General features: G+C 42.6%; 1 protein-coding gene across 2 annotated transcripts in view; it reads left to right on the top strand.

The window, feature by feature from the left end:
- LOC118366906 (uncharacterized) overlaps positions 1-25,308 on the top strand; it is a 70,330-nt gene that overhangs the window by 17,691 nt on the left and 27,331 nt on the right. The window contains exons 1-2 of one of the 2 annotated variants that reach the window (XM_052493605.1): positions 2,742-2,883; positions 22,838-23,009. The gene's annotated coding sequence lies outside the window, so the exon portion shown is untranslated. Of the gene's footprint in view, positions 1-2,741; positions 2,884-22,837; positions 23,010-25,308 lie in introns of those variants that run through there. The other variant, XM_035749738.2, reaches the window with a different exon arrangement.

Below are 25,308 nucleotides of genomic sequence, written 5' to 3'. Positions count from 1 at the left end.
ATTACTGAGAGACCAAACCAAAACAAGGAAGCAGAGTAATTGGTGTTTTAAAAAGGTCTGATGGTATTGAACAGGGCTAGTTCAGTAGAGATGCTCTTTTGTTGCTGAGAATTGGAAAATGCAAACTTGTAGTGTATTTGAGGTTTTAAAAGGGTTCTAAAGTTTGTAATTTCCACTTTAAAATGTCAAATTTGATTTGGCCTAACAAAAAATTTGATCAACGCCTACAGAACATGTCTATTAATTATAATCCACATATATTTCACATTTCCTGTTGCTGCAGGATTATATTCCTGCTGTAACAAACTGGATTAAATGAAGGTCCTACATCTGGAGATTGTCATTGACTGGTAGGCAAGGGTGTTGTGGTACCCCGAACACACGCACACACACACACGCACGCACACACACACACACACACACACACACACACACACACACACACACACACAGTCCCCACCCCCTGGCTATCACCCATTTGACCTTATGGCTGCTGTCTGTTGCTGTTCAGTTTCACTGCAGGCTCTGGGAGCTGTTCTTCCCATAGGAAACAGGGTGGGTGCTTGGGTCATAGCTGCTGGAGGACTATCCCTGTGGTCCATATGCCCTGTAACTGTAATAGGCTGTAAATACCAAGCATCATCACAGAGTAATTACTAGAGCAACCTGCAGGCTAAATACCCTCAGTGAGCTGACACTGACCCCTGGGAATGCAATGCAACAGAATGCATTTTGATCTTGATTTTGTATATTTTCATCTGAAAATAGCAGTGAATTTATCCCTTCTGGATATATGAGATGAATTCGAGTACATAACATTGGTCATCTGTGGCTCAGTGGGTAGAGGCATGGCATTTGCAATGGCAGGATTGTAGGTTCAATTCCTGGGAGCACCCATATGTCAAATTAGGTGAAAAACCTCTGCTGGAGGGCATGTATTTGATCAGTTCTAACTTCACCAATGTCATATTTGTATTATTAAGGTAATAATTTATTTCATAACAAATGTTCATGTAATTTATATAATAAATGCTATTTATTACATTCATTTGTTTAGATTAATTTAATTCCATTTTGGTTAATGGGACAGATTAGTGCTATTCAGGACACATTGTGAATGAATGGGCAGCTTTTATTTAGCAACAGTCATCAAAATTGTTCAAATGTTTTCAAAACAATTCTAATAAATGCAACAGTTTGACAATGGATGAAGATACTCCAAACTTTTTGAATTTTGAAAATCAATCAGATCTTGACTGAATTATAGTACATAAATATTTTACTTGCTTTGACAAATAATTCATGGATTTCAGAGATTATGGTGGAAATTCATGTATTCAATTTATTGTAAAATATGACTTTCCTTTTCTTAGAATTCATACATATATACATTTTGTGTTAAAATAAAGAAAATTACAGACCAGGGTCACAGGCTGTGTCACAACCGGCCGTAACCGGGAGTCCCATAGGGTGGCGCACAATGTCGTCCGGGTTGGGGGGGGGTTGTGGTGGGCCATGCGCCTGCAGGCAGACTTTGGTCATCAGTTGAAGAGTGTCTCCTCTGACACATTGGTGCGGCCATGTGTTAAGAAGCATGGTTTGGCGGGTCATGTTTCGGAGGACGCATGACTCGACCTTCGCACTCCCGAACCTGTTGGGGAGTTGCAGTGATGAGACAAGATCATAAATGGATCATAATTGGATATCACAAAATTGGGTTGGAAAAGAGGGTAAAATCCCCCCCACACAATTTTTTTAAAACTTATTTTTTATGTGCCTAATTTTCTTAAACACACTGGGTGTACTTATGTATATGAATAAATGAATCCTTGCTGTGTCTGGGCTTACCTGCACTCACCTGCGCTGTCAATACTGTTGTTGTCATGTTCTGCATAATTCAACAAGTGTGTCAATAGCAGGATACCCTCGGATTAAAAATGAACAAGCTTGGGTCTAGATTGCACCCATCTATACATAGTTTACATTGTTTGACAGGTCAGTGTACTGTTTAAAGTGTTTGACAGGTCATAACAAATATTTCCGCAGTCGTAACATTAACAGGAAAAAACGACAGGCGCAAGCAAGAGTATGAAAGAGTCGCAGGAGTACAATGAAAGCAATCAATCCAGCGAGATTTAAATGACAAGTGGATATTGCACCTCTCAAACACAGGAAATAGATTGCTGAAAAATACACATCCTCAGATGGGCGGGGCATGTGTGATGCTACTTTATAAGTCAGGTCCTTGTTACATCACTGTCAGGCTGTGTGATTAATTAAGGAGAATGAATAACAGAATTAAAGGACCATGACACAGCGCCCCTGCCTTATTGTGTGTGGGCAGGCATGTGTGTTTGTGTGTGTGAGAGAGAGAGAGACACAGCCAGACAGACACAGAGACAGACAGACACAGAGACAGACAGACAGACAGACACACAGACAGACAGACAGACAGACAGACAGACAGACAGACAGACAGACAGACAGACAGAGAATGTGTGCACACAGGGGAATAGAGAAGAGGAAGTACCCTTTTAGCCCCCCCAGTGAGTTGGACGTGTGTGTTTCGGAGAGAAACAGATAGAGAGAGAGGAGTAACAGAGAGGATAAAGAGGTTGAGTAGAAAGCACCTCGGCACTTGAACAGGGCTGCTGCCTGCACCGCTTCCCGGTTCCCATGCCGACGGGGAGGGTTGTTCAGTTGGAGCATGCTCAGTAGGGCTCCTTTCCCTTGCCTGTGACAATAGCTAGGCAGAGAGAGGGCTGGAGTATTCACACACACATACACATATGCTGCTAAAGGAGAGAGCAGAGGAGAGGGTGTCTGCCTACCTGCTGTACTAAACTGAGCTCATAGGGACGGCTACACGCACTTACAACAAAGGTGGGTCGGCATAGCGTCATATCTCTCATGGTTTATGCATGTTTACAATTTTGTTGTGTAGTATTTTTCTCTTTCATGGGAAAAGGACTGGAGAGAAAACTGATGACAGTTGTTGCTGATAAATGGGCATTTTGTGAAAGGGCATTTTGCTGAATACTCTGTCATGGTTAATGATTTGAGGAACGATTGTGTGTACTCATTATGTAGTAAAAAATATATATACTTTTTCGTGAGCAATCTGAATGTGAGACAGTCAGACTTCTGCATCAGTAGGCTGTTGATGGTCTGTAGAGGCTGTACGAACATGCAGCTATGTAGAATACCCAGAGTGTTATTGTTGGCATGAAGTGCACATTTAGATTTTATTCTGAATGGATATAGTAAGCATAGCTTAGGGAAAGCATATCTTGCAAGGTGTTGTGTTTTTAAGGCTGTATGTATTTGAGAGATACTTTAAATCAATTATTCATCAAGTAATGTTGAATAGGAAACTCCTCGGGTGACACATGGTGAATTGTTTGCTCTGCGTGTAACACAGTGCAACCTCTGTGTTCTGTACTGTACACACTTCTGACAGGACTGGAGACAAACACGATTTACATGTTTGCTTATTCCGGACATACATCAGATGTCAGCCTTTAGCCCTGTGTGTGTGTGTGTGTGTGTGTGTGTGTGTGTGTGTGTGTGTGTGTGTGTGTGTGTGTGTGTGTGTGTGTGTGTGTGTGTGTGTGTGTGTGTGTGTGTGTGTGTGTGTGTGTGTGTGTGTGTGTGTGTGTGTGCGTGTGTGTACATGCGTGCGTGTGTGTTTTCATGTCCTTCTACTCCGGTGAGCAGAAAAATGCTGAATATGAGGATCTTCATCCAACACCCCTGTCACATGACTGGTGAAGGGTTGGGCAATATTTGGGGAGATATCTTGCTACTCCAAATATCCTGATATTCGATGTAATCGTTTTGCGCTGTTAATGACCAGATCATTCTAGACAGCTTATTTACGGTATTATATTTGCATTCTTATTAAATAATCTTAGTATACTGAAAAACTAAGGCTTTGTTTATTCATTTAGACTTCTTTTTAAACACATTGATACAGCCTAGCAGATAAAACTGCACCGTTTTTTTATTTTTGAAGTTCAAATAGAGTATAGTCCTGCACATCACGATATATCGTCAATGTCAAATATCACAATATTTTATTTAACCATATATCGGCCCAACTCTAGACTTGTGTGTCGTGAGAAGGAACTTTGCAGTCACTGACCCTCTCTGACCCTCTGATGCTTATGTTGTGGTGGAGCAAGGCAGAGGCAGGGCCCAGGGTCATAACCATAGACATAGCAATAGAATTACCAGTCGTTCAGTGTACCCAGGAGTCAAATTCCTGTGGTCTGAGGGGCATTTTCCATTCTAGTAATTCTATGTTTATGGTCATAACACTGGAGGGCTGGTCTGTTATTCCATTATACTGTATGTAATCTCTCATCTCGCTCCATTTCTGTCTGGCCCACATGGATTGGGATTAGTCACCCGGCCTCCCACCAGATGAATTGGGCAAGCTCGATGGGAGGATCGATGGTGTGTTCCTGTGCACTGGATCGTATCATGGTCTCATCTGGTCTGGGCTGCAGCCTGCAGCAGAGACAATGCTGTGTCTATGGGCGCTGGTCAAAAGTAGTGCACTACTTAGGGGAATAGGGTGCCATTTGGGATGCAAATGAATTGACTGGCTCTGTCTTCTGACCTCAGTCGCACCAGGACGGCCAGGGAGTAGGGAGCAGCCAGAGGAGAGGAGAAGAGGGGGGAGGAGAGGAGAGGAGAGGGGGGAGGTAGCAGAGCAGCAGCAGTCAGAAGCGTTAGGTGTCAGCTACCAGCCATGTGGGTGGAAACAGCACAGCATGCCGGCTCCCCTGAATATTTCATCTGCTGAAAGAGAGATAGAGAGCAGGAGAGTGACGGAGAGAGACGGAGAGAGACTGGGAGCAAGAGAGAGAGAAAGAGTGGGGAGCGAGAGAGCGGTAGAGATAGAGAGAAAGTAGGAGAGAGGTAGAGATAGAGAGAAAGCAGGAGAGAGGTAGAGATAGAGAGAAAGCATGAGAGAGGTAGAGATAGAGAGAAAGTAGGAGAGGTAGAGATAGAGAGAAAGTAGGAGAGGTAGAGATAGAGAGAAAGTAGGAGAGAGGTAGAGATAGAGAGAAAGTAGGAGAGAGGTAGAGATAGAGAGAAAGCAGGAGAGAGGTATAGATAGAGAGAAAGCAGGAGAGAGGTAGAGATAGAGAGAAAGCAGGAGAGAGGTAGAGATAGAGAGAAAGCAGGAGAGAGGTAGAGATAGAGAGAAAGTAGGAGAGAGGTAGAGATAGAGAGAAAGTAGGAGAGAGGTAGAGATAGAGAAAGTAGGAGAGAGGTAGAGAGAAAGTAGGAGAGAGGTAGAGAGAAAGTAGGAGAGAGGTAGAGATAGAGAGAAAGTAGGAGAGAGGTAGAGAGAGAGAGAAAGTAGGAGAGAGGTAGAGATAGAGAGAAAGTAGGAGAGAGGTAGAGATAGAGAGAAAGTAGGAGAGAGGTAGAGATAGATGGAGAAGATGAGATGGGGAGTGGGGGTAAAAAATTAGGGGGGAGAGTCACCTCCCAGGAAATTAGAAAATATTTCCAGGTTTGTACAGTTTCCGTCAGAGCGAAGAAAATGTAGGTTGTGTAAAGGGTTCGGGACCAACCAGGTTCAGATGGGGGGTAATCGTTTTGATTGCCACCAGTCAAGACTACTAACTAGAGGATATCCTAGGGTCATTCACAGAATATGGCTCACCCACTCACTACACTCACTGTAAAAGCAAAAATGGCACTCGTGCTACCTGCTAAAAAGGTTGATTTTTCAGTTGGCATATTATGTTTTTATTCAATTGTAATGGAAAACCCCTCTGGTGTTAGCTACAATTGAAGAAATCAGACACACTAATGCTGAACATGCTTTCAGGATGAGAAGTTGTCACAGCTCCCAGGTAAAAATACTGTACTGTTATTTTTGGCTCAGTTGAATTAAAATAGTAGTAGACAGTTCAGGCTGCCAAATTTCATTCCTAAACAGTACAGCATGTTGTGTAGGACTTTATATGGCTCTGAACTGGCACATAGTGTGACTGTCTGTCTCCCTGCAACCCAGATATGACAGCAGCTCCATATCCCTACTGTGCTCTGCTGTGCTGGGTCTGTCTGAATGATAGTGATTGTAGAGCTGTGAGGAGTGATAGACAGCTATGTGTTCATCACACCAGCATGAGTGAGAGAGAAAGAAAGGGACTGGAAGGGAGAGAGGAGAGAGAGAGAGTTATACCCTTTAAAGACAGACTTTACAGTATGTTGCCTGTAAAAATAAAATAAAAATCTACCAATGTTTTTTAGAGCCCAATTCATACAATCCAATTTACCACATTCTTGCTAGTGTAAGTCTTTTATATCTCCCGTGCACATGCTGGCACGTTTAGGATTGGGAGTAGATACATCCATTGAATAATCCATTGGGCTCCCAAGTGGCACTGCATCTCAGTGTAAGAGGCGTCACTACAGTCCCTGGTTTGAATTCAGGCTGTATCACATCCGGCCGTGATTGGGAGTCCCATAGTGCGATTGGCAGCCGTCGTTGTGAATAAGAATTTGTTCCTAACTGACTTGCCTAGTTAAATAAAGGCTATATTTCCAAAAATCTAAATACACCATCACAAAGAAATCCATTATTCATTTATTTTAGGCAGGTCCTAAGAAACATTATAAGACAAATAAAACATATTTTCCAGAGAATAGAATTGCATATTTTGAATGTGATTGTGTTACTGGTCTGTGCAGCCTATATGCTAAATGGCTGCGCCATGCACATGAAATCAATACTTACTTTGTTCATTAAACATACAAGACACATAAGATCACAGTCAACACACATACAGGCTATTTAATAGTAGGCTAAGAATATAATGAAATATACAGAATATAATACAAATAATATTTTTCTCACACAACTTGCAACAGGTGGAACCACTGTCATATAACAAAAGCCCATGCTTTATTTTAATCCACATTTCATATTTTTCCTACCTTCACTCCGCTTTGTTAGGGAGCTGGGGGTAGGTCTTGCATTACGAGCAGGCCTTTCTTCACCATGATAATGATAGAAAATAATAGCAATCCATTTTTTCAAAAGCATGTGAGTCTCGTGTTCATGTTTCACATGCAGTTGCCTATACGCGCAATAATAATGGGCCTTCACTTGATTTAGGCTACAGTATTACATGCTAAATGTTTCTGATCATTGATAGATGAGCAAATTAATAGATGAGCTATACCACCCTTCCACTTATTTGCCCAGCCAGAAACCCATTAACCAAATAGCCTATACAGACAGATATTCAGTTAAACAAAATCACATTGATTGATTAAGTAAAGTCACAGGTTTTGGTTGGGAGGAGGCCTAGGATACTAAACGACTGAGTGAAGAGCAAAATAATCCACTTGTTAAGCTAAATAACATTCTGGCAAAATGCGAGCTCGGTTTCCATCCAATTGGCAACAGATTGTCATGTGACTATTCAAAAATCAGCATAAAAACAATATGCATATATCCCCACTCATGTGTTTCCTTCCATCAAATGGACTTGTTGCGGATAAAAGGCTGTGCGTGATGACATAGTGCACATAAAAATAACTTTTGCGGTTGAATTTCCATGTACTGAATAAAATGTAATGGGTTTCCATTGCATTTTTAACTCTACTGATGGTTTTCTCACAACAAAATGGTGTCATGTAGTGAGTGTGCCTACACTGCTATTGGAACTTAACTTACGTCATCTGTAATAAACTGATTTCTGGACAAGTCATCACGTGACTCCAAGTTTACGTCGTAATGATGGTTATTATATAAGTATTTGTGCATAAATGTACAGTGTTTTCAGAAAGTTTTCAGACCCTTTTTCCGCATTTTGTTACATTACAGCCTTATTCTAAAATTGATCAATATTTTGCAAATTTATAAAACATAAAAAACAGAAATATCACATTTACATAAGTATTCAGACCCTTTACTCAGTACTCTGTTGAAGCACCTTTGGCAGTGATTACAGCCTCGAGTCTTATTGGGTATGATGCTGGAAGCTTGGCACACCTGTATTTGGGGAGTTTCTCCCATTCTTCTCTGCCTATCCTCTCAAGCTCTGTCAGGTTGGATGGGCATTGTCGCTGCACATCTATTTTCTGGCCTCTCCAGAGATGTTCGATCGGGTTCTGGCTGGGCCAATCAAGGACATTCAGAAATTTGTCAGGAAGCCACTCCTGCGTTGTCTTGGCTGTGTTTTTAGGGTCATTGTCCTGTTGGAAGGTGAATCTTCACCCCAGCCTGAGGACCCTGGAGCATGTTTTCATCAAGGATCTCTCTGTACTTTGCTCTGTTTGTCTTTCCCTCAATCCTAACTAGTCTCCCAGTCCCTGCCACTGAAAAACATCCCCACAGCATGATGCTGCCGCCACCATGCTTCACCGTAGGGATGGTGCCAGGATTCCGCTTGGCATTCAATCTTGGTTTCATCAGACCAGAGAATCTGGTTTATCATGGTCTGAGAGTCTTTAAGTGCCTTTAGGCAAACCCCAAGTGGGCTGTCATGTGAGGAGTGGGTCAGTCTGGCCACTCTACCATAAAGGCCTGATTGGTGGAGTGCTGCAGAGATTGTTGTCCTTCTGGAAAATTCTACCATCTCCACAGAGGAACTCTGGAGCTCTGTCAGAGTGACCATCGGGTTCTTGGTCACCTCCCTGACCAAGGTCCTTATCCCCCTGATTGCTCAGTTTGGCCCGGGCGGCCAGCTCCAGGAAGAGTCTTGGTGTTTCAACATTTCTTCCATTTAAGAATGATGTAGGCCAGTGTGTTCTTGGGGACCTTCGATGCTGCAGAAATGTTTTAGTACCCTTCCCCAGATATGTGCCTCAACACAATTCTGTCTCTACGGACAATTCCTTCCACCTCATGGCTTGGTTTTGCACTGTCAACTGTGGAACCGAAACCAAAACACTGTATATAGACAGTTGTGTGCCTTTCCCAATCATGTCCAATCAATTGATTTTACTACAGGTGGACTCCAATCAAGTTGTAGAAACATCTCAAAGATGATTAACGGAAACAGGATGCACCTGAGCTCAATGTGGAGTCTCATAGCAAAGTGTCTGAATACTTCTGTACCTTTTTTTATATTTGTAACAATGTCTAAAAACCTCCTCGGCAAACAGATGACAGCTGATCAATGACTCTCCTCCCCTTTTATTCCAAACCACCTCCCCTGACCTCTCCTCATCCCCTCCTTCTCTCCCCTCCTCCCGCATGTAAGCCCATTACTAGCCTGGCCTTGGCTTAGGGAGACTAGGAGACCCAGGGAGCCCACCACTCCCCCGCTTTGATCTCTCCTCTCCCCCTTTCCTCTCCTCTCTCTGTGTTGGTTGTCACACTTAGCTGTGTGATCCCTGTTCTGACACCAGACCCCAGAGCAATGAATGAAGGGCTCTGGGGGAGCGATCCTCTTTAGGTGTATGCCAATACTTTGATCAGCTCCGACATGACATTCTCAGGCAGCAGGGTGAAAGGGCCACATTGATCTGTTCTTTAAAAAGACAAAACCACGAGAGCATGTGGTTGCCTGATTGAATGTTTTGAATGCATGTATTGGTTTGAAGTCTTATTTAGTATGCATTTTTTATCACGATGGGATGTCTAATAATTTAAGTTCTCATTATATTCTTTGGTGTTCCGTCCCACTTTAACAGAATGATTTCTCTGAGAAGAGAGCCTTTGAAACAGGAAGTTTATTAATAAGCACACTAACATGGGTCGAATTTTCTATTCGTTATTTTTTCTTGTGAGTCAAGGACAGAGCAGTCAGATACAGGGTGGTGATGTGATGGAAGACATGACTGATATCAATCACTCTAGACAGGAGCTACTTTAGGTCCCCCTTCTCCCTCCTCTCCTTCTCCCTCACTGCCCTGATCTTTCTCCATCTTTCTCTCCTTTCTCCACCCTCTCTCTCCATTCCCCTGTCAGTGATATGAATGAGTCATTCTGCCATCTGTTCCTGAGTAAATTCTCCCTTATTACCCTCTCTTTGTTTATCGACAACACTCCTGGGATTAACTCTCTCATTCTCTCTCTTTATTTCTTGCTCCCTCATTCTCTCTCCTGTCTCTCTCAATCTCTCTCTCTCTCACACTCTTGCTGTGTCTCTGTCTTGCTGTGTCTCTGTCTTGCTCTCTCCATCTCACTCTCTGTTCACCCTGTCTCTCTTTCTCGATCTCTCTCTGCCCTCTCTCTCTCCCTCTATCGCTCTCTCTTTTTCTCTCTTTCATGCTTCCTCTCCCATGCTACCTACTGTCTTTAAGTCATGCGCCATCATTATTTGTTAGTATCTCTCTCTCTACCTCTCTCGCTTTCCCTCTTATCTCATTTCCCATGTCGCTCTCCTGCTCCTCCTCCTCCTTTTCTGTTTCCTCAAAACATATTCTTTCCCCAAAGCTTTTATGTTTCCCCCTTCCCCTCTGCCTCTCCACCTCTCTCTATCACTCTACCCCAGCCTCTCTCTCCTCCTCTCTCTCTCTCTCTCTCTCTCTCAGGAGATTAATCGTGTAGGAATGAGGTTACACTCATCTCACAGAGGTCCCTAGATTGTTTTTGTTATTGTTACCGTTGCCGCGGTGGTGGCGGTGTTGATGTCATTACCCCCTGCAGCAGTAACAACAACAAAAATAGGAAACACTGTAAAGGTGACAGCCGAGCTAGGAAGCCTCACTACTAGACTACGCTGCCTGGGCTTACAGAGACCTCTACCTGAACCCAAATACTGTACTCTACTGGATCAGATCAGGTTGTTTTGTTTCCATCAGTCTGGAAAACAACAATGTTTTGTTTCCATTGCATTGTACATTTCTAAAAGGCATAAGGTGTATTTAAATGAGACAGCAAACATACATATTTGATTTCAAGTAGTTTATCAACAACAAGAAACATACAGATGTAGGATCGTATTTGATCACCAAGTTGCAGGAGAACTATCCTGCAATCCAGTGTATTTTAGGTTTAAAAAGGCCTCTGAAGTTTGTGATTTCCACTTTGAAATTTCAGACTTGATTTTCCCTTATGAAAAATGTATCAAACCCTACAAAAATGTCCATACATTATAATTCACATAATAATTCACATTTCCTGTAGTTGCAAGATTATTTTCCTCCTGTAGCAAACTGGCTACAATTAGATATAAAGTAGTTGTAATCAGACCTCTAAATTATATTTTTTTACAGGGGTCTGCTGTCGGAACCCACGTTGTTTTGTATTCATTGCATTAAACCTTTCTGTAGGGCTGATTATTTAAATGAGACAGGAAAGATATTTAATTTGAGGTAGTTATCAACAATCAGGTCCTGTGTTTATACAACGAGCCACTGAATTGAGAGAAACCTCTTGTGATACTCTTGTGTATAAACAAGGAATGAAATGCCTAATTGACAGAGCGCCACAAACACTGAGCTAGCATAGCTTGCTTCATTTTAAAAATAGTGCAGCTCTTTGTCACAGAAATGCCAAAAGTGGGGACGGGAGCGCGACCACCATCTCTGCCTCATGTTGTCCATGCAGCTGAACAGACCTGGGTCCAAAAAGTCAACACTATACGAAATCGTTCAAATACTTTGAGCGATTGGTTTAGCCCGTCTGGAATGCCTGACAGGCAAGGTTTATAATTTTGTGACAATTCTTTTGTGTACATTTTGCCAGGCAAGCACAATAAAACAAAGGTGAAGCTTTTGAAATGCTGTGAAATAGTATTTGAACCCAGGTGTGCAGCGGACAGAGCCCAGGGTTTCATATTATGTTCCAAGGAGAAGAAGAACAGCCTTCAGGGATGGAAGAGAGAGAGGACTGCTGTCTGCATGGACAACATTGGTCCATAAGTCTAAAAGAGTATTAGAATGCTGCTTCGTTTTCATTCAGAGTCCCGATGGGGAAAACAGCTCACTATCGGGTTATGTTACATGGTATACTGTACAGCAGCCATGCTCCCTCCAGGCCTACTGTACTTTATTGATCAGATCAAATCATGCACTGTCACATGTGGATAGGAATTATTATATTACTAACAATACAGTAGCATCTTCATCTCACTAAGGGCTGTCTGCCTGCCTCTCTCCAGGCCGACTGTACTGTATTCATCAGCTTATGCACTGTCACATGTGATTAGCAATTATTAGTCTACTGTACAGTACAGTACCATGTCATTAAGGTCTGGACTGTTTGATTGCGTAAGAGGGGGGAGCTGTCTGCAAACGGAAAAAAGTAACTCTGGGAACTCACCAATGTAAAGCCCTTCAATTCACCATAAAAACTAGGAACTCAGATTCCCTGTGTTCCCCCTATTTCCAACCCTGGGAGACTGCTTTATTTTGGGCTGTGTCCAAAGAAACTGGTGGTAGTGACAGATCCATGATGGATCTATAACCCTCCATGAGTCAATACCAGAGCCGGAATGGAGTGACAGATACCCACTCCTCTGATTGGCTCTATTACACTGGATGTGTTCCAAATGGCATCCAATTCCCTATATAGTGCAACATTTATGACCAGGGCCCATAGTGCTCTGGTCTAAAGTAGTGCACTATGTACATAATAGGGTGCCATTTGGGACACAGACACTGTTATTGGGTTGGCTGCTATTTACATCATACCCTCACTTCTAGTGCATTTGTGATCATTGGGTGATTACTTTATGTGGTGATTCTACAGAAGTGGTGCAAATTGCAGTACCACAAATATATATATATATTTTTTTACTTTTAAGTCTCCAAACATAGGATATTTATTTACTATTTTCTAGTATTGAGATGCATAGCCAGCAAGGGGGCTCCAACCCTCCAAGATCCCAAGCATTGACATCGAGTTGGCCAAAACATAGACATCTATAATGTGCTATACTGTACTGTACTGTAAGTCGCTTTGTACTGTATTCTACTGTACTCTACTATACTATACTGTACTGTACTGTACTGTACGGCGCTTTGTACTGTATTCTACTGTACTCTACTATACTATACTGTACTGTACTGTACTGTACTGTACGGCGCTTTGTACTGTATTCTACTGTACTCTACTATACTATACTGTACTCAAGTTTACTCTACTTGATGGCAATATCTATACTAAAATTAGTCATACCCATCTACAGTCTATACTAAAACGAGTTATACCCATCTACAGTCTATACTAAAACTAGTTATACCCATCTACAGTCTATACTAAAACGAGTTATACCCATCTACAGTCTATACTAAAACGAGTTATACCCATCTACAGTCTATATTAAAACGAGTTATACCCATCTACAGTCTATACTAAAACGAGTTATACCCATCTACAGTCTATACTAAAACGAGTTATACCCATCTACAGTCTATACTAAAACGAGTTATACCCATCTACAGTCTATACTAAAACTAGTTATACCCATCTACAGTCTATACTAAAACGAGTTATACCCATCTACAGTCTATACTAAAACGAGTTATACCCATCTACAGTCTATACTAAAACGAGTTATACCCATCTACAGTCTATACTAAAACGAGTTATACCCATCTACAGTCTATACTAAAACGAGTTATACCCATCTACAGTCTATACTAAAACGAGTTATACCCATCTACAGTCTATACTAAAACGAGTTATACCCATCTACAGTCTATACTAAAACGAGTTATACCCATCTACAGTCTATACTAAAACGAGTTATACCCATCTACAGTCTATACTGAAACGAGTTATACCCATCTACAGTCTATACTAAAACGAGTTATACCCATCTACAGTCTATACTAAAACTAGTTATACCCATCTACAGTCTATACTAAAACGAGTTATACCCATCTACAGTCTATACTAAAACGAGTTATACCCATCTACAGTCTATACTAAAACGAGTTATACCCATCTACAGTCTATACTAAAACGAGTTATACCCATCTACAGTCTATACTAAAACGAGTTATACCCATCTACAGTCTATACTAAAACGAGTTATACCCATCTACAGTCTATACTAAAACGAGTTATACCCATCTACAGTCTATACTAAAACGAGTTATACCCATCTACAGTCTATATTAAAACGAGTTATACCCATCTACAGTCTATACTAAAACGAGTTATACCCATCTACAGTCTATACTAAAACTAGTTATACCCATCTACAGTCTATACTAAAACGAGTTATACCCATCTACAGTCTATACTAAAACGAGTTATACCCATCTACAGTCTATACTAAAACGAGTTATACCCATCTACAGTCTATACTAAAACGAGTTATACCCATCTACAGTCTATATTAAAACAAGTTATACCCAATTTGTAAGTCGCTCTGGATAAGAGCGTCTGCTAAATGACTTAAATGTAAATGTAAATCTACAGTCTATACTAAAACGAGTTATACCCATCTACAGTCTATATTAAAACAAGTTATACCCATCTACAGTCTATACTAAAACGAGTTATACCCATCTACAGTCTATACTAAAACGAGTTATACCCATCTACAGTCTATACTAAAACGAGTATATACTAAACAATTGTTGGAAAAATTACTTGTGTTGTGCACAAAGTAGATGTCCTAACCGACTTGCCAAAACTATAGTTTGTTAACAAGAAATGTGTTGAGTGGTTGAAAAACAAGTTTTAATGACTCCAACCTAAGTGTATGTAAACTTCCAACTTCAACTGTATGTCTACCCAGCATATGTTGGAAGACATGTGTACTGAAGGTTTTGGAGAAATAGGATACAAATTCAATTTTTTTTTCCAGACCCCAATTTGCAACACTTCTGTAGAATGACCCATCGCAGCATATGGCTTCTGAACCTTCAATTAACCATAACGATGAACTATATTGACAGGGAAAACATATTGATTCTGGTTGGTATCTACATTGTCTATCTGTCTCTTTGACTTTCACAGTGGCACCGTCGCCACCAGCACCCTATTGACAGGTACAATATACTACTATTGCTAAACCAGCCAGGGGTAAATTGTACCAATGCAAAGCTATATCATCTTGTACCCTAAAGGCACCGACACACCGGTAGCGTTTGCTGGCCGAGAGTAGTAAGCACCTCTGAACAGAGTGCCAAACGCAATTTGCAATCCAATTCTACATGTAGGAATTGCCGAAAACGTCCGCGGTCAGACACCTAACCCGGTGGGTGGCACCTAAACACACCGCGCTGAATGAACGGCGAACAAACAGCAGGTGAAAGGTGTGTGTGGTTCCTAACACTGTTACTGAGAAAGATGTGTCCATCAGTCGCTGAAGAACATACCAATACATTAGGCCTGCCATTTTCCACTCAATCAAATTGAAACATCCTATGTGCGTTTCAACAAGCAAATATATGAAGAGGTCCACAGAACAAGCACATAGTTATTGCTCAAATAGTTTGGGACATATTTGACTTTGCTCATCATCCCTTCATTTAAACCATCATCCCAGCTTCTTATCTTTATAGTCTTTTATGATAGCCTTCCCTGGACATGATTTGCATGGATTGGTTGGATGTGTTCCTTTGAACAGTCTCTCTCTCTCTGTTGAAGACTCTATTCATTGTCTCTTTGAATAAATAGAGTGAAGCGAAGCTGCATTTGGCTCCTCTGTGCTCATGGAAAAAAATCATACAAAAGAAGAAAGGTGGCCGTGTCTGTGCTATCTATGAGTGCCCAAATGGCAGTTGCAGCCTATTCCCTATATAGTGCACTACTTTTGACCAGAGCCCTATGGGCCCTTGTCCAAAATAGTGTACTATATAAGAAAAAGGGTGCAATTTGGAAGGTAACCTACATATCACCTCATTCCCTGTCTGTATTATTCATAGAGCCAGTTAACAACTCAGACTGGTGAAATATTCAGTGGAAGGTAATGAATGACCTCCGCCCACTCACCGTCCAGGAACAGAACAGAGACATGCCCAGCCTTCACCTGAGCTGTAATCAGTGATGTGAAACATTCGGCACAATGCAGATAGAATTAAAGAATAGAGATGACATGTATTCTATCAATCATACAATCATGTCTGTTCTACACAATACAGTTGTATGTGATCGTCCTGTAACGTTACATTCTCCCGAACAGGCCTGTGCACTACTAAACAGATAACCTTTTCACACTGACCCGTACAGTACTGTTCTCGCTCAGATATTTTTCTTTCACATTGTCCTTTCCAGCATGGTTCAAGCAACTGGGGTGGATTCGCAACCAGACAAGCACAGCACTTGACTTGGCTTGACTCAGCTCAACAGTTGTCTTAGCTCTCTCTTTATGTAGTGTTGTGTCCCTCTTGTTGTGATGTGTTTTGTCCTATATTTATATTGTATTTTATTTTTTTAATACCAGGCCCCCGTCCCCACGGGAGGTCTTTTGCCTTTTGGTAGGCTGTCATTGTAACTGACCTGCCTAGTTAAATAAAGGTTAAATAAAGGTTAAATAAACAAATAAACAAATAATGAGAAAAGGGTAACACAGTAGACTCTTAGAAGAAAAGGTGCTATCTAGAACCTAAAAGGGTTCTTGGCTATCCCCATAGGAGAATCCTTTGAAGAACCCTATTTGGTTTCAGGTAAACACCATTTTTGGTTCCATGTAAGAACCCTTTCTACGGAGGGTTCTACATGGAACCTAAAAGGGTTCTACCTGGTACCAAAAAGGGTTCTACCTGGAACCAGAAAGGGTTCTCCTATGGGGACAGCCAAAGAACCCTTTTGGAACCTTTTTTTCTAAGAATGTAGAGTGTATTCTCTGTGTTCTGAGTCTAAACTACACCCCCTCTACACAGCCTCTCCTCTCCATGGCCTTGTAGTTCACACACATCCCAGGGACATGTTGCTTAATTAACTCCAGACTTCCACGTTAGACCTTTGATGTTGCCAGAACGCTACTATGCTAGTCGTCTATACCCTGGTGGTGCTCTGTGGAGAGACTCTGTAGAGAGTTGTAGTAGGAGTTGATGACTGCTGAGCCCGGGATGTTTCTTATTAACCCACATTTCTCTGACTGATGAAAGGGGAGAGAGGTGTTGAAATGGAGGTTATGCGTTCTTTTTTGTCTCCTGGCATCTTGCTCTCGTTCAGGCTCTCTCTCTCTCGTCTGGTTGAGTATTCTGTCTCCTCCTACTTTAAAGAGTTCATCTGTCTGCACCTACAGTAAGGATGGCTTGTCAGGATCCACTCACCCCTTCCCACCACTTCTCTCCCTAACCTCTCCTCCCTCCCACTTTTCCCCTCCCTCCTCTCCTCTGCCCTCCACTCTCTCTCCTCTCATTCCCGTGCCTTCCCTTGCCTTCCCTCCTCTCTCTCCCCATCCACCTCTTCTCCTCCCCTCCTCTACTTTCAACTTCCCTCTCTCTGTCTACCCTTTCCTCCCCCCACTCCTCTGCTCTAGGGCTAACAGGAGATGGACAGGTACTCCACTTCATCAGGATCCCAGCATCTTATCACCCTGCCTGTACTTATATCAGCCTCCTGTGTTTGACTTTTTATTCAGACTCTCCTGTTTACATGTTAGTCATTTAGCAGACACTCTTATCCAGAGCTACATACAGTTAGCCATTATACTCAGTGTACTTATTGTCTGTGAAGGTGTTGTGTCCTGTGTGCTTGTATTACAAACAGAGAAGGAAGCAGCCATAAACCTGTGTAATTTCAGTCATTTCCAAGGGCAATTAGTGTTATTTCATATATAGGCCTACATCAAGCTCACCATTTCATTGGTGTAAGTTCAGCTATGCAAGGCCTAAAATTAAGCAATAAGAGCCGAGGAGGTGTGGCATATAGCCAATATACCACGGCCAAGGGCTGTTCATATACACGACCCAACGCGGAGTGCCTGGAAACAGCCCTTAGCCGTGGTATATTGGCCATATACCACAAAGCCCTGAGGTGCCTTATTTTTATTATAAACTGGTTACCAACGTAATTAGAGTATCAAGGTAAGACCCAGATGCAGACCTTGTCGAAGTAACAATGTTTATTACAGCAACAGGGGCAAAGGTACAGGACTGCAGGCAGGGTCAGGTTAGGCAGAGGTCGGTAATCCAGAGGTGGGGCAAAGGTACAGGATGGCAGGCAGGCTCAGGGGCAGGCAGAGTGGTCAGGCGGGTGGGTACAGGGTCAGGACAGGCAAGGGTCAAAAACCAGGAGGACGAGAAAAGAGAGACTGGGGAAAGCAGGAGCTGAGACAAAAACGCTGGTTGGCTTGACAAACTGAACAACAGACAATCAGAGAACACAGGTATAAATACACGGGGGATTTATTATTATTATTTTTTTATTTCACCTTTATTTAACCAGGTAGGCTAGTTGAGAACAAGTTCTCATTTGCAACTGCGACCTGGCCAAGATAAAGCATAGCAGTGTGAACAGACAACACAGAGTTACACATGGAGTAAACAATTAACAAGTCAACAACACAGTAGAAAAAAATGGGCAGTCTATATACAATGTGTGCAAAAGGCATGAGGAGGTAGGCGAATAATACAATTTTGCAGATTAACACTGGAGTGATAAATGATCAGATGGTCATGTACAGGTAGAGATATTGGTGTGCAAAAGAGCAGAAAAGTAAATAAATAAAAAACAGTATAAAAACAGTATGGGAATGAGGTAGGTGAAAATGGGTGGGCTATTTACCAATAGACTATGTACAGCTGCAGGTTCGCTGCTCGGATAGCTGATGTTTGAAGTTGGTGAGGGAGATAAAAGTCTCCAACTTCAGCGATTTTTGCAGTTCGTTCCAGTCACAGGCAGCAGAGTACTGGAACGAAAGGCGGCCAAATGAGGTGTTGGCTTTAGGGATGATCAGTGAGATACACCTGCTGGAGCGCGTGCTACGGATAATGGGGAAGATGGACATAGAGCAGTAAATATAAATGTTTTGTCGTACCCGTAATATACCACGGCTGTCAGCCAATCAGCATTCAGAGCTCGAACCACCCAGTTTATAATGTGTTTAAATTATTAGATTCCATCAGTAACGATTAAGTGCATGTGGTTTGTTTTAGTGAAATTATCTGGAGATTGATTCCCTCGGTGAGACCAGTATTTCATTGAAGGGTCATGTGAATGAATAGTTGTGTTACATAAGATATTGGCGATAAGCATCTCTAGTCGATCAATAAGCCCTTGGTATCCAAGGCTTCCAGCCTATCGGATTGCTACATGACCAGATCAGATGTAATCTCTGGGATTAATAGTCACCGCTGGAGTCCTTCCCCCAGCCCGCAAGACAGACAGGTTGTAGAATCTAATGCCAACATGGCCACTCTGTTTTGCTCTCTAAACTAAGGCAGGTAGCCTCGCGGTTAACAGTGTTGTAACCAAAAGGTTGCTGGTTCGGATCCCAGAGACGACTAGGTGAAAAGTCTGTCAATGTGCCCTTGAGCAATGCACTGAACCCTAATTTCTCCGGTAATTTGCTCTGGATTAGAGTGTCTGCTAAAATGTAAATTCATGTGTTTTTAAGAAGAGTGGTATTCCATCCTGCTTTTGTAGTATTAGAGCCTTATTCAGGCAGTATGGAAATAGAGGCAGGAGAAAGATCAGGATGAAACAGAACATGTGGAAGTAGGGATTGAACCCAGGACTATATCGAGCATCTAATAATGTGCTTACTGCCAGGAGTGTTCCCACTTGACCAGACATGCTCTCTAAATCAGAGCTTGTCTGACTGCCTGCCAGTCTGCCACATGCCAGCAGATCAGATCAGTCATCACAGGGAACCTGGTCTGAGTGAGTTAATTCCTAGTGGAGCAAAGGGCCTCAACATTGCATCTCCAGTGATCCTTGTTCTGGCCTTTTTTTAATCTTCAGTCCTGGCCTGGGTATATTACTAGCCTAATTTACTGAAGGACACTGCTGTTACTGATGCTCCAGTGACCTTGTAATGTTACTGCACCTGTATAATGGCAACTTCACCATACGTCTGTCTCGGCTTATTGTAAAGCACAACATGAAAAGACCCTATATGGTAAAGCTGACACACCAGTGGATAGGCCTAGATCACGTGTTAAACTCGTTCCACGGACGGCCATGTGTCTGCGGATTGTCGCTTCACCCTTGTACTTAATTGATGAATTAAGGTCACTAATTAGTAAAGAACTCCCCGAACCTGCTTGTCTAGGTCTTAGGTGAAAGGAGAACCCAGAAACCCGCTGATAATCCCCTGGCCTAGTTGATACCTGTATTTGTACTGTTATCCAATGCCCAATATATTGCATTCACTGACCGTAGGACAATCTGGATAAGAGATTTTTCTGAATTAACAAATGCATGTCTAACAGTTTAAACCTGTCTCATAGTCCAGCTACCTCTCTACGTTTTAACCATCCACATAGCTGTCCTACGTTCTAACTCTTGTCTTGACCATAACTTTGTTGTCAGGGGTCAATGTTATTATGGCAGCAGTGACACATGACACAGTCGTTGAGAATAGCATGGTGGTGGAAGAACTAAGACATTTTCCTGTGTGTGGATACGGTCTAGTGAATAGTCACTTCGTCTTAGTGCAGAGTGACTGAGGCTGAGCCTTCAAATCTCCAACTGGCCAGGTTTTGTCTGTGTTTTCAGGCTCAATGCCACCTAATGACACAGGCTGTTGTATACTGTACAGGGCTTGGCTTGCACACACACCACCACAAATCCCACCCAAGTTTGGTACTGAGAAGTCAGTGAAGGGAACACTGAACACATCACCACACTTCACATCAGTCCACACTTCACCAGTAGCACCATCCCATGGTGTCCCAGAGTGAGGGACGGCCATTCCCTGCTCTCCAGCTGGGTTTGCTGGTGCTCCCTGTCACTCACACAGTACTCACACAGTATGAGGATTAGCCTAAAAACACCTGCTGGGCCATCATAGTGGTCCATGATGTTTAGACAGACAGACACTTACCACCCGCAGAGTATACACATGCACATGTGCGAGCACACAAACACACACACACACACACACCCCACACACACGGTAGTACAACAGCACATACAAAGACAGGCATTTTCTGACTCAGACATGCACGCACACACACACACACACACACACACACACACACACACACACACACACACACACACACACACACACACACACACACACACACACACACACACACACACACACACACACACACACACACACACACACACACACACACACACACACACACACACACACACCTTTCTCCCTGGATAGGAACGGCTGGAGGAGGTGTCACAACTAACTGGCATGTTATTATCACATAATTATAGAATGTGTAAGAGTGCTCAGTGGTTAATGCTCAATGGGATACTGATACACACAGACTAACACACAGACAAACACACAGAGAAACAGACACACACACACGAAAAGCAATTAATACACTATAGTCAACTCATTGGGGCACTGGTATCCACTGACAGTGATGTCCCACATGACATACTGGATAAAAATGACTCCGACACCTGTCCAGAAGAGAAAGAAACGCACACCTATTTAGGCGAGGTGCTGGCTAGCGGAGTAGAAAACTTGAAAATAAAAGAGAGCCGCTCAGATGCAAAAATTTCATTACCAACGTTTCAACAGCCAAGCTGTCTTCATCAGGGTATAACAAATGACACCTGTCCAAACACACACAGCTGCAATGTGTGTCAGATCAGGATATTGTTGTGGTAAGCAGGAAGTGAAGTGAGCAGCACCACTGTGGTTTTAAAGATAGATGAAAGAAGCTTCTGGGCTGCAGCTCGTGTGTGTGTGTGTGTGTGTGTGTGTGTGTGTGTGTGTGTGTGTGTGTGTGTGTGTGTGTGTGTGTGTGTGTGTGTGTGTGTGTGTGTGTGTGTGTGTGTGTGTGTGTGTGTGTGTGTGTGTGTGTGTGTGTGTGTGCGTGTGTGTGTCAGCTCCTCTGATGCTGCTGCTGCTGCTGCCTCACGTTCTACGTTCTAGGCACTTTGCTACTCCATTCTCCACACTCCCCTCTACCTACCAAGGGGGTTGTCACAAATGGAAACTGGCTGGCTTCTAAAATAAGTAACGTGTGCCGTCGGTGACTGTGCTGCTTTTAGGCTCTGTCTCTCCAAGGTAGCTATGATGACTGAGGATGCAGAGATGCGTGTGTCGAGGATGGGATAGGGTCCTTTGGAATGGAAGAAATAGGAATATATTCTAGAGGCTGGAAGCAAGTTTAGAACTAGGTAAGAATGTGCTTCTGTGATATTTTCTGACTTCTATTTCTGTGGAAATAGTTGTGTGATCTTTTCAGTTCTTCAGAGTTGTCTGTAGTTTGACATGAGATGTGTAGTTTGACATGAGATGTGTGATTTCGACTGTCCTGGTTGGTCTTGTATTTGTGCAGTTTTGTCATGGTGGAAAATGTTGTGTAATGTTGTCATTCAGCTCGGCTTTTTTTTACACTATCAAATACATCTAGAAGTATCTCTCGATATCTCTCGATTTCTCTCCCTCCCTCACCCCCTTGGGCTGAGAATTGCCAGGGACCTCACGGTATGGTTTTATCATGATACTTAGGTGTCGATACAATGTTTATTGTGATTCTCACGATTCTATAAGTATTGCTGAAAACAAATTGGCTTCCTATTGAAAAAGAAGATGGAGAACAGGCTATGAAGGAAAAATACTGGAGTTTTGGTTCACATACAGCCAACGAACGCAAAAATAAGACTGCAATATTGTCAAAATTATACGATACGATATAGAATCAAAAATAATATCCCAATATGTAGCTATACATTTTTCCCCCATCACTACCTCATAGAAGACAGAAATACTAGTTTCAGCTGTTTCTGCTGGTTTCTTTATTCGACTCTATTGAATCCACTTATTGATGGAATTGTATCTCTCTCTTCTTGCTCCAGGCCAGGACTGTCTGGATATCTGGATGCTGTAATCTCTAGACTAGACACACTGTTGTTCTTCACTGAAGACAGAGTGTGAAGAAACCAAAGAGGCTGTGTGTTTGGGATGGAGCCAATGACCAGGAGGCTAAACTGAAGGAGAACAAGGCCACCGAGATTGGATTCAAATGGGGTAAGTTTAGACTGCTACTGGGCTTAACGGGTGGTGATCAGAAGGTTACCGACATGATAGTTCACTGGAATATGATGCTTGAGGTTGTTGTGTAACCTCCTGAGAGCTAGACACACACACTGACTCATCTCGGTGATCACACACACACACTCACACACACACACACACACACACACACACACACACACACACACACACACACACACACACACACACACACACACACACACACACACACACACACACACACACACACACACACACACACACACACACACACACACACACACACACACACACTCATCTAGGTGATTCAACACACACACACACACACACACACACACTTCAACCAACACTGAAAGGAAGTCACCTTCCAGCAAAAACAAAACTTTCCCATATCGTCTACGGACTAGCTCCTCTCTCTTATTAACTGGGGCCCTCTTCTCCTCACAGAGGATCAGTATGAACTGATTTACTATGGGGTCAGAGGAGATGAAATACACCCTGGTTAGTGGCAGTGACAGTAGGAGCAGAGAGAGCAGGGAAAGTCGAGGCCCTAATAAAGCCTGCCTCACCGTGTGCCTTTAGATTAGCTGTAATTCAATCAGAAAGGGAGAGAAGCTTCAGAGACATTGGTTCTCACACACACGTACGCCACGCATGTACACACACACATATACACACACACACACACACACACACACACACACACACACACACACACACACACACACACACACACACACACACACACACACACACACACACACACACACACACACACACACACACACACACACACACACACACACCTCTCACACACTTATCAGACACACGCTCTTAATGCAAATTAAGTCTGTATATTCACATCGGTATTTTTTTCATAGAAAAGCGAGAGAACACAACCCGGGGCTAAAAGGGCTTTCACAAGAATGATTGACAACCTCCAGCGCTGAAAGGATCCACTTGCCTGCGTACATTTAGATGCAGAGATAAATACCAGAGCCTTTATCAAGGCACGCAGCTCATTCAATCCAGCCTAGCGGAGTTTTAAATTAAACCTGAATATCGTTCTTTTACCTCCAGCATGTTAAGAATATTAATATACTTATTATCTACCATCAAACTAAGCTATTGTTTTTCTCTAGCGCCATAGAGCCAGCTGGTAAGAGAGGAGGGGTGCATTGCTAAATAAACCTCATCTTATTGCATTCATCTATGCATCAGGGAGGGATGAGGGATGATGATTCTGCCTAACGCAGCCCTGTTTTATAACTAAGTGCTGTCTGTCTCTTGACCCTAATTCGTGCTGAAGATTACAGAGAGGTAGCTAGCTATATGTATGGCCCTGTCCTGGCCCCCAGCCATGCAATTTGTACTAATTACAGCGATAGAGAGAGGAGTTAGTCCACTACGCAGCACTATTGCTCTCTCTCTCTCTCTCTCTCTCTCTCTCTCTCTCTCTCTCTCTCTCTCTCTCTCTCTCTCTCTCTCTCTCTCTCTCTCTCTCTCTCTCTCTCTCTCTCTCTCTCTCTCTCTCTCTCTCTCTCTCTCTCTCTCTCTCTCTCTCTCTCTCTCTCTCTCTCTTCTCTCTCTCTCTCCACTGCTCCTCTCTGCAACGTGGCAGTCTTTATTACTGTCCGTTCAGATTCATGTTTTATTTTCCTCCTCTCCTTTTTCATCATGGCCCAAGCGGATAGAGAGAGAGGGAAATAAATCCCTTCTTTTATTCATTGCTGCGGAGCGATGCCATTTTTAAAAAAATGAACGTGATTGTTAAAGTTAAGGGAAGAAAGCACGCATCAGGGACAATGAACTTGTTTGGAGGAGGGGACAGTGGTTATCCACATGGCCAAAACCACACTATCAACATCAGTGTTGTTGTACTCGAGTCCTGTCTCCAGACCACAGATTGAGTGTCTCTGTGTCAGATAACTTTTTTCGTTCTCGGACAATGAGGACTCATAATTTCTTCCCTAGTGCAGCTGAGACTAGCGGAGTGAAAAACTCATTATTATCAGCTCCCATTCAGTAAGAGCATAAGCATTTCCTTGATTCACTGGTAGGGAAGAGTGGGGAAAATAGTTTGAAAGTTGAACGCTCACTATTAGTAAGGGGAGACTGGAGGAAGTTGTAACATATTTAGTATTGTTTTCTAGTATAGACCTGTTTGGGTTAGGGTAGAGTGGCTCTCTATTTCCCTCAGCATTCTGACTGTCTAAAGAATTCATATGTTGTTCTGAAATATCAATACAGAAATATTGGACATTTTGAACTTTAATTATGATGGCGATTTGAC

The sequence above is a fragment of the Oncorhynchus keta genome, chromosome 34, assembly GCF_023373465.1.
Source record: "Oncorhynchus keta strain PuntledgeMale-10-30-2019 chromosome 34, Oket_V2, whole genome shotgun sequence".
NCBI lineage: Eukaryota > Metazoa > Chordata > Actinopteri > Salmoniformes > Salmonidae > Oncorhynchus > Oncorhynchus keta.
This window is presented reverse-complemented; position numbering and strand designations above follow the sequence as displayed.